This window comes from Sminthopsis crassicaudata, chromosome 6 (assembly GCF_048593235.1).
Source record: "Sminthopsis crassicaudata isolate SCR6 chromosome 6, ASM4859323v1, whole genome shotgun sequence".
Classification (NCBI taxonomy): domain Eukaryota; kingdom Metazoa; phylum Chordata; class Mammalia; order Dasyuromorphia; family Dasyuridae; genus Sminthopsis; species Sminthopsis crassicaudata.
Window position 1 is genome coordinate 252,424,486 of NC_133622.1, and position 9,424 is coordinate 252,433,909.

Genomic DNA, 9,424 nt, shown 5'->3' on the forward strand with positions numbered 1-9,424 from the left:
CCAAAGGATTGCTGTGACCTACTTCTTGCCGAAGCCAACGGGCCAACGGGTTCTCCTGGGGCAAGGAGAGTCATTGTCCCCATTGCCCCCTCCCCCAGCACGCAGGACTGGGACTGAGCCCTCCACATCTACACGCATGTAGCAAGAGGCAGCTCTGCCCTTTTCTTAGTGACTACATTTTGGCTCTGGTGTTTTCGAGGGAGGGAAGGGCTCCTCCTCGGGCTGCAGGAGTCGGATACCTCAGGCTGAAGCTGCCAGGGAGCATTGAGGAAAGGATTCTTTCCTGACTCTCTCAGCCTGGGGAGACCCTCAGTGGTCCCAGGAAGCTGTTCTGCCCACTGCATCCTCCCCCTGCACTAAATGGCCCTTCCTAGGCAGCAAGGTAGAGCAGCGGATGTATCCTTCAGGAAGGCTTGTGTTCAAATCCAATCTTAGCCACTTACTACCTGTGTGACCTTGAGCAAGTCACTTAAAAAAAAAAAATCTCTCTTTGCCTCAGTTTCCCCAGCTGTACAATGGGGATAATAACAGCACTTACTTCTCAGGCACATAGTGAGGCTCACTGTGAGGAGCTGCACGCATGCTATTTCCCTTTAAGCTTTCAAGGACTGAGGGAGGGCTGTAGACATCAATGACCCTCTGAGCCTCAGTTTCTCCATCTGTAAAGCCAAAATGTTCCTCCTTGCTCCAGCTATATCATGGAATTGGACATTCAGTCCTGGAATGCTCCGGGGAAAATCTTAAGCATGAGCTAGAAACGTGAATCTGGCACATTATTGTCAGAATCAAAACTGGAGACCTGGACGGACCTCGGACCACAGGTGGGAGGTTTGGGTTCCAGGTCCAGGCCTGCCCCAAAGCCAGCTCTGTGCCTGCTGGTGTATGCAGTGAACGAGCACCTACTGTGTGCCGTGCATGGGGCTGGCGGTGTATGCAGTGCACGAGCACCTACTGTGTGCCGTGCATGGGGCTGGCGGTGTATGCAGTGAACGAGCACTTACTGTGTGCCGTGCATGGGGCTGGCGGTGTATGCAGTACTGTGTGCCGTGCATGGGGCTGGCAGTGTATGCAGTGAACGAGCACCTACTGTGTGCCGTGCATGGGGCTGGCGGTGTATGCAGTGCACGAGCACCTACTGTGTGCCGTGCATGGGGCTGGCGGTGTATGCAGTGCACGAGCACCTACTGTGTGCCGTGCATGGGGCTGGCGGTGTATGCAGTGAACGAGCACCTACTGTGTGCCGTGCATGGGGCTGGCGGTGTATGCAGTGAACAAGCACCTACTGTGTGCCATGCATGTGCCAGGTGCCTGAGTGCAGAGACACAAGCAAAGCTTGCCCCGCTGTTGGCAGAAACAACAGGCCCGCTAATAGGAATGGAGGGGGCGTCCCAGAAGAGCCGGGAGCAGGGGCCGGGAAGGAGTAGCTGCCCCCCAGCCTGCTTGGTCCGCCCCTCCCTCCTGAAGCGCCTTCCCCTTCCCCCGGGGCTCCTTTCCCCTCCCCCCTCCCCCCTCCTCCCCCAGCACCTCCCCTCCCCCCGTTCTTCGCCCCCGCTCCCCAGCGGCCAGGGCCCTGCACATCTGTGCTGCAGGGTTTTTTTCCTCCAGCAGAAGCTTCGGTAAGCAGGTCAGCAAAGCCTGGCCACCGTGGGCCGGGCTCCAGGGGCCAGGCCCGACCCAGAATTCCGGGCATTTGCCTGGCCTCGGGCCAGGACCCGGGCTGAGCTCCGGCACCCTCTGGGCGGGCTCCTGGCACGGAGCCTGCAGAATGCGGGGCACTCCTGGCCTGCTCCCACCGCACTGGCCCAGGCAGCGGGAGGCTCCCCAGCCCCCGGGGGTGCGCCCCCAGCCCCGAGCCCCGAAGGCCGGACGCCCCTCAGAAGGTCACGGGGAAGGCGCCCGCAGGATCCTATTTCCCTCCTTCCCTGGCTCGAGAGCCCCGAGGTGCCCTCAGCTGCTCGGTCGCTCCCCTGCCCCTGGGCCCGCCTTTGGCCGGAGGTCAGTAATGTCCCCAGTGGGATGGCAGCCCCTCCCCCCCAAGGCAGACACCTGCTCTTGGGTCTCTAGCTCCAGGGTCCAGCACACAGTAAGTGCTTAATAAATGCTCTAAGCTGAGTTTGCATTTTGTCCCTAGGCCTCTCTGCCTTTCTCTGCAGGAAACCTTCCCCTGCAGGACGGCAGCCCCCTCCCCCCCAGGGCAGAGGGCTTCTGGGTCTCTGGCCTTGCACAGCCCCGGGCACTTAGGAGCCTTGGGATTCGCGGTCTATGGGAAGTAAGGGCGAGGGCACATCCGGGCATTTAGGGGCCCGGTGGCTCTGGAGTAACAGCAGCAGCCAGCTGAGAGGCCTCCCTTCTCGTGTGGGGTCCGGGGGTTCGGGCTGGGAGCCCCCTCGTGCCCAGGAAGGGCCTGCTGAGCTGCCTGGGGGCCGCTGGGACCTCAGGGCCGCGCTCCCCGCCTGGCTTCCTGCAGACTGGGCCCCATCTGCTCCCTCTCAGCTGCCCCAAGGGAGGAGGAGGCAACAGACAAAGCGGGGCCTGTTCTGGACCACGTCTGACAAGCTGCTGGCCGTCAGGGCACGGGGCGGGGGAGGGGGGGGGCAGCCGGCCCGCACACGCGGTCTCCTGCCCAAACCTCCGCTCTGGGAGACCCAACTTCTGACACAAAGTGGAGAGGGGGACCCCAGGAACCCCGTGCTCCCAGCCCAGCCCACCCAGTTTACAGGGAGGAAACTGAGCTCTACAGAAAGGGACTGAGACGGCGCCCAGGGGACTGACAAACCTGCCTTCAAATACTCTCTGCTACGCAATGGCCCAGTGACTGGGCCTCAGTTTCCCCACCTGTACAATGGGCAGAGTGCGATTCCTGATCCCTCGGGCCCTTTCAGCTCTGGATGGGGGCGGCCAAAGTCCCCCAGCACGTCGGCCCAAGTCCAGGACTGGCCCCAGCCCCACAGGCAGCATCGGACCCTCCCCTGGGTAGCAAGCCTTCCCTTTGGACCTTGAGGATGCGGCCGCTTTGCTCTCCTGTATTCCTGGAGCTGAGCACAGTGACACAGGAATAACAAACACAGGGATTAAGAAATGACTGCAGCTGGGGGGCGCAGGGGGTAGAGCATCAGCCCTGGAGTCCGGAGGACCCGAGTTCAAATCTGCCCTGAGACGCTTAACACTCAGCTGTGTGACCCTGGCGAGTCCCTTCACCCCAATTATTAATGGTAATTCAATCAATCTATACAGACAAGCAGGAATTAGCGCACACGCATGGATGGATTCGTGACAATAACGCTTGCATTCATGCAGCTGCCGCCTCGCACAGGAGGGGGGGTCCTCCTCAAGCCCGTTTTACGGCGAGGACAGACAGGGCTCACGCGGGAGTGTCTGGGGCAGGATTAGAATCCAGCGCTTCCTGATCCCAGAGCCGCTCCACCTGGCTGCCTCGGTGACTGGTGCAGGTAGCCATCCCACCCTCCTGCGCTCTGGAGCTGCGCCCGGTGCGCCCCTTCCCTTCTTTATTAATGCGGTGGGCCCCTTGGAAGGCCGTTCTGGCCCCAGCGCTGGAGAGGGCGGGGGGGGGGGGGGAGGGGCTCCCACAGGGCCCGGCCCGGCCCCTGGGGGCTGATGGAGGGCGCTCCCAATGAGGGGGAGAACAGATTCTGCTGTGACCTTTCTGAGGACGGGGCTATTCTTTTGCCTCTTTTTGTCCCCCTAGAGCTCAGTACAAGGCACTCAGTACTTTGCTCTTGTCGGAGTACTGGACTTCTGAAGACTCTGGGTGGACCACCTGTGGCGCCGGGGAAATGCTGACTTTCTTTGATTATTGATTGGCAGAGACGGCTGTCGGAGCCACAGGAGCTCTCTTCAAGTGTTCGGATCCGGAGGAGCATCCGGCCCTAATTTTGTAGGACCAGGAGCCAGGTGAAGGGAGCAGGAGCTACATCCGGAAGACAGCAGCTCCTAGGGGAGCGCCTTGTGGGCGAGGCCTGAGCCCCACGGGGGAGGAGAGGCTGGCTGGAGCCCTCTTGGGACGGCAGAGAGCCGCTGGCCTGGGGCTCCTCTATCCGGGATTCTGGCCCTTGGGGCATCTTCTCCCCTCCTTCCACAGGAGTTGGCCGGAAGTGCGGGGCTCCGCCCTTTGAGAAGGAGGGAAGGGACTGTGCATTGTGAAGCACCTACTATGTGTCCCGGGCTGTGCTAAGAGCTTTACCACTATCCCCTCATTGGGGAACAGATAAATCCAGGAGTGGTTTGTGCAAGTCCCTCACCTGAACAACTTCCCTGGGCCTGAGTGTGTCACTAAACCCCCTTCTTACCGGTCTCCCTCCTAGAGCCCTGGCTCCCAAGGTCGAGTCAGTTCAGCCCGGCCAGTCTGGCTCAGCCAAAGCATCTGTTTCTCTTAAGCTTGCGGACAGTTGTAACTTGATGAGAAAATCTCTCTCACAAATCCTTAGGAACAAGAAAAAGCAGGAGAGGAACCCCCCCCCCAAATCCACCGTACAACAAGAGCATGTAACAGTGGGGGAGGAGGGAGAAAAAGTACTGGTCTTCTTCCATCAGGCTTAAAGGCTTTGGCTTTTGTTGTCCTAAACTAGGAGGATACCTTTTTTTTTTTTTTAAGCCTTATTAATGCCTTTGTTCTCTTATCACTTCTGGAAATCATGTTCTTTCCTTATACCAAAGAAAAAGAATTAAGCAGAAAACCAAACCCTAATATAGTGATTGCATCTGACTCTCCCTCTCTCCCCCCTCTCTGTCTCTGTCTCTCTCTGGGACTATGGGTATGGGAGTTTATATACATTGCCAGATTTGGTTATTATGTTAGTTTATTCTTGCTGAACCATTTTTCTTTTTCTCCTTTTTTTCTATTTTCCTCTTTTATTTTTCCTTTCTTTTCCTTTCCCTCCCTCCCTCCCTTCCTTCCTTCCTTCCTCCCTCCCTCCCTTCTTCCTTCCTTCTTCCCTCTCTCCCTCCCTCCCTTCTTCCTTCCTTCTTCCCTCCCTCCCTCCCTTCTTCCTTCCTTCCTTCCTTCTTCTCTCCCTCCCTCCCTCCCTTCTTCCTTTCTTCCTTCCTTCCTTTCTTTTTCTTCCTTCCTTCCTTCCTTCCTTCCTTCCTTCCTTCCTTCCTTCCTTCCTTCCTTCCTTCCATTATCCCTCCCACTCTCCCATCCCTTCCTTCCTACCCACTTTGTCTTCCTTCTTCCCTCCATTCCTCCCTCTCTTTCTTCCTTCCTTTCTCCCTCCTTCTCTTTCTCTCTTCTTTCCTTCCTTTGTTCTTTTTTGTTCCTTCTTTTCTCTCTTCCTCCCACGCTTCCTTTTTCTTTCTTTCTCTTTTCTTTCATTCTTTCTCAGTTTCTTTCTTTCTCTCGCTTTTTCTCTCTTTCTTTTTGTTGTTGCTAGAGATGCTCTGCTGAGTAGGGAAAGGGGGAAGGATATATTTAGAAATAAAAATGCCAGAAAAAAAGATCTCGATAAACTGCATTTAAAAAGAAAGTTAATAGTGTTGTGTAGAAGCTTAGCCTCTCATGTGGGAGGTAGGAGTAGGTGGTAGAGAGACAGCAGAGAATGAAGCAGGTGACAACGTCAGATCGATATAAAAGATTTCAGAGAAGTAACTGAGTAAGGGGGAGATTTTAATCGTTAAGGTTGGAACTGTGGGGAAAGAGGAAGGAAGTATGGGTGGAACGAGGCTGGTTTAGTGATGGGCCGGGGGGTTTTCAGGGAAATTTGGCAGTCTTTGTCTGGGGAACAGATCATCTGGACCCTGCTCTTAGAATGTCGGATATTTGGGTCAAGACAAAGAAGCTGGGAAGAAGAGACCTTTCTGATACTGAAATCCATCAATCAGCCAATGAGAAAGCGTTTATCAAGTGCTCCTTCTGTGCCTTCCTCTGGAAAAGAAAGCGCAAAGCACTCCAGCGTCTCTGCCAAGAAAGGCCCAAATGGGGTCACGAAGAGTCAGCCTTGACTGGAAAAAAACTCAACAAGAAGCAATAATACATGTCAAGTATGCCCAGTGCCAGGGCAGGGAGGCAGAAGCAAAGCCCGACCCGAACAGTCTCTGCCCTCAAGGAACCCGAGTTCTTCTGGGGGCGAAGGGGAGACAGTGGACCCTTCACCGCAGAGGACATAGAGGGATGGAGGTTGAGGGGGATGGGTAGTCACTAGCAGGATGAGTGGGAGGTGGGGGGCAGGAGAAGCCCCCCCCCCATAGATGGGAAACTCGAGCTGCCATGGGTTTTGAATGCATCGGTCACCAACGTGGCAGAGTGGGATTGTGTTTTATGCATAAGAGGGGCTTGGGAGCAAGTGTGAGATCCGAAGGGACGGTGGAGGGAGAAGATGGGGATGGTGGTGGGCGGCGATCACCAATAGCCAGTGCCGGGCCGTGCGGACAGAACAAAGATGGCTGAAGTCCCTGTCGCCAAAGACCCCTGGGAACGTGTCTGATGTTAGGAAGGCTGCTGAGCTGACATCTGGCCAGAGGAAGGTGACCGAGGACGGAGGGGTCTGCGACCCCCTGAGAACACTGGGACCACTGACCTGGAACACGAGGGCTGGGAACAGAGAGCCGCCTGCCACTATTTGAAGGACTGTCCTCCAGAGGAAGAGGACGGACGCGTTCTGCCCGGCCCCAGAGGTCAGGACCAAGGCCAGAGGGGACACTGTCTTACTAGTGAAAACTGTCCAGGGCCGGGCTGAGCTCCTAGAACTCTTCTCTCTCTGGCTGCGAGACTGAGCTCTCCTGTCAGGGCTATTTTGGAGCAGTGACGTCAAACTCTAAAAGAAGCAGAAGGTCACCGAGCTCCCACGGGATCCCTGGAAACTGCACATTAACAGCGAGTCTGTTCTACTGGACTTCTCTTTGTGCTGTTCAATATTTGCTGATGACATTTTAGTCAGCAGTGTGGCTCGGGGGCATGTGATGCTCTGTTTAGGGCAAAGCCGCTGCAGGCAGGGAGGGGACCACAGAACTGCCAGAGTCCCTTCTGCGCCCAAGAGTCAGGAAGAGACATCCCGGCACCTTTCCCCCGCCGTTCCCCCTCTGACTGGGACACAGGGCAAAGAGGCTGGCCCCTCGATACTGCTGGGGGCTCGGTCTCTCCTGAGCCACCAAGAACCCATTGGCTTTGTGGATGGACACATCGTGCTGCCGAATTCTACTGAACTTCCAGTCCTCAAAGACCCCTGGATCCTCTTCTGACAGTGCTCTCTCATCTTGCCCCCCCTGCCTTGGACATATGGGTGAATTTTGAGCCCAAGTATCAGCTTCCCATTGGCTCTGAGCAGATTTCATCTGTTCCATTCAGTCCAGTGCTTTGAGAGTCTGTCAAGATCCTTCGGGACTGTGCCTGGGTCCCCCAGTGTGTCCTCTAAGCTTTGTGTCCCCTACAAGCTAAAAGAGCTTACTGTCTCTCCCTTCTCCAAAGCACTGATGAAAATGAAAGTTAATGGCACAGCTCCCTGGGACACTCTGCTGGAGATGTCCCTTCAAGTGGCCATTGACTCATTAAGGCCAGCCTGCTCTGGGAATCTGGCCAGCCCGGCAGTAGCGAATCTATTTATCTGTCTCTCTCTTGCTTTGTGAAGACTGAAATTCTTCTAAACTTGAAAAAGTGATCTTATTTCGAGTTCCAAATGTTTGCCCTTCGCCTTTCCTCTTCCACCTATTAAAAGGGAAAGAAACACAATATATGTGTGTGTATATTTATAACCAAGAGAAATGTGTGTATATATATATATATATATATATATATATATATATGTATAGTCATGTAAAACACATTTCTGCATTAGTTATGATCTCCAACAAAGGAGAAAATTTCAGAAAAAGAAAGAGGAAAAAATAAGGTTTCTGGCTCTATTCTGGGTCTATCAATTCAGGTGGATCATAGGTCTCATCATGAGTCCTTTGGAATTGTGGGTGGATCACTGTTCCCATCACAGTAGCTGCCTGCCCCAGTTCATTTCCTTTAAATATTGCTGCCCCTGTGGGGATTATTCTGGTTCTGCTCACTTCACTTTGCATCTTGCCAGGTTATTCTAAGACCGTCCCCATAAGGCTCTCTTAGGCTCACTAGCATTCACATGCCATTACTTATTTTGTGGTTCCCCAAGATTGGGGAGCCCTATTTGGGATGGTTAGGTGGTGTCAGAATCCAGAGAGCCCTGGATGTCAGGAAGACATCTTGCTGAGTTAAAATCTGGCTTCAGACTCTTCCTAACTACATGAGCCTCGCCAAGTCACGTCACTGTTTGCCTCAGTTTTCTCATCTGTAAAATGACCTGGAGATAGAAATGGCAAAGGATTTTACTAAGTATCTTTGCCAGGAAAAGTGCCAGTGGGGTTGTGAAGAGCTGGACACACCTGAAGAACAAAATTTGAGGGAGATCCTTTCATTTTCCAATTCTTTGCCACCACAAAAAGAGCTGCTGTAAATATTTTCATACATAGGAGTTTTTTCTGTTTTTTTTTTTTTTTTTTTTTTGAGGGGGGGATTTATTTAACCTAATAGCAGCATTTCTGGGTCAGAAGGTCTGGTTTTATAGCTTTGGGGCATAGTTTCAAATTGCTTTGCAGAAGGGTTGCCCTAATTCAGCAATAGTGCACTGCTGTGCCTATTTCCCAAGGCTCTCCGGCCTTGTAATTCTCCTGTTATCGAAAACAATCTGACGAGCATGAGGTGGCACCTCAGAGTTGTTTTAATTTGTATCTCTAGAATTATAGGGATTTAGACTTTTTTCCTATGACTTGAATTTTCTTTTCTGAAAACTGCTTCTGCACATCCTTGTACCATTTGTTAATTAGGGAATGGCTCATTTTTTTTAGTTATAAATTCACTCTAGTTCTCTATTTGAGAAATGAGACTTTCATCAGAGAGATTTATTGCAAAGATCCCCTCCCCATTTCCTGCTTTTTCTTCTCATTGTGATTGTATTAATTGTGTTTGTACAAAACCCTTTTAATTTGATATAATCAAAATTATACACTTACTTCCTGGAACCTCTCTAAGATCTCATGTTTTCTTTTTTTCTTTCTTTTTTTCCCTGAGGCTGGGGTTAAGTGACTTGCCCAGAGTCACACAGCTGGGAAGTGTTGAGTGTCTGAGAGATCTCATGTTTTCAATGACGTCTTCCACAGATCTGACGAGAAATTCCTTCTGTGATCTCCTAATGTGCTTCTGTATCGCTTCTGTAGCCATTTGGGGCTCCCCTTTGAATGAGATGTGAGTTGCTGGTCCAGGTCTACTTTCTCCCAGACTCCATCCTAATTTCACGGACAGTTTTTGTCAAATAGTGAATTGTCTTGTTTGCAAAAGTACAGGAGCGGGTGAGGATGTCAGGTGGGCAGCAGACTTTCCTCTGCCCTGGGGCACCCTGGCTCCGGGGCTCTGGGGAGCTGTGAGTTGGAACCACTGGACCGGGGGAATTGT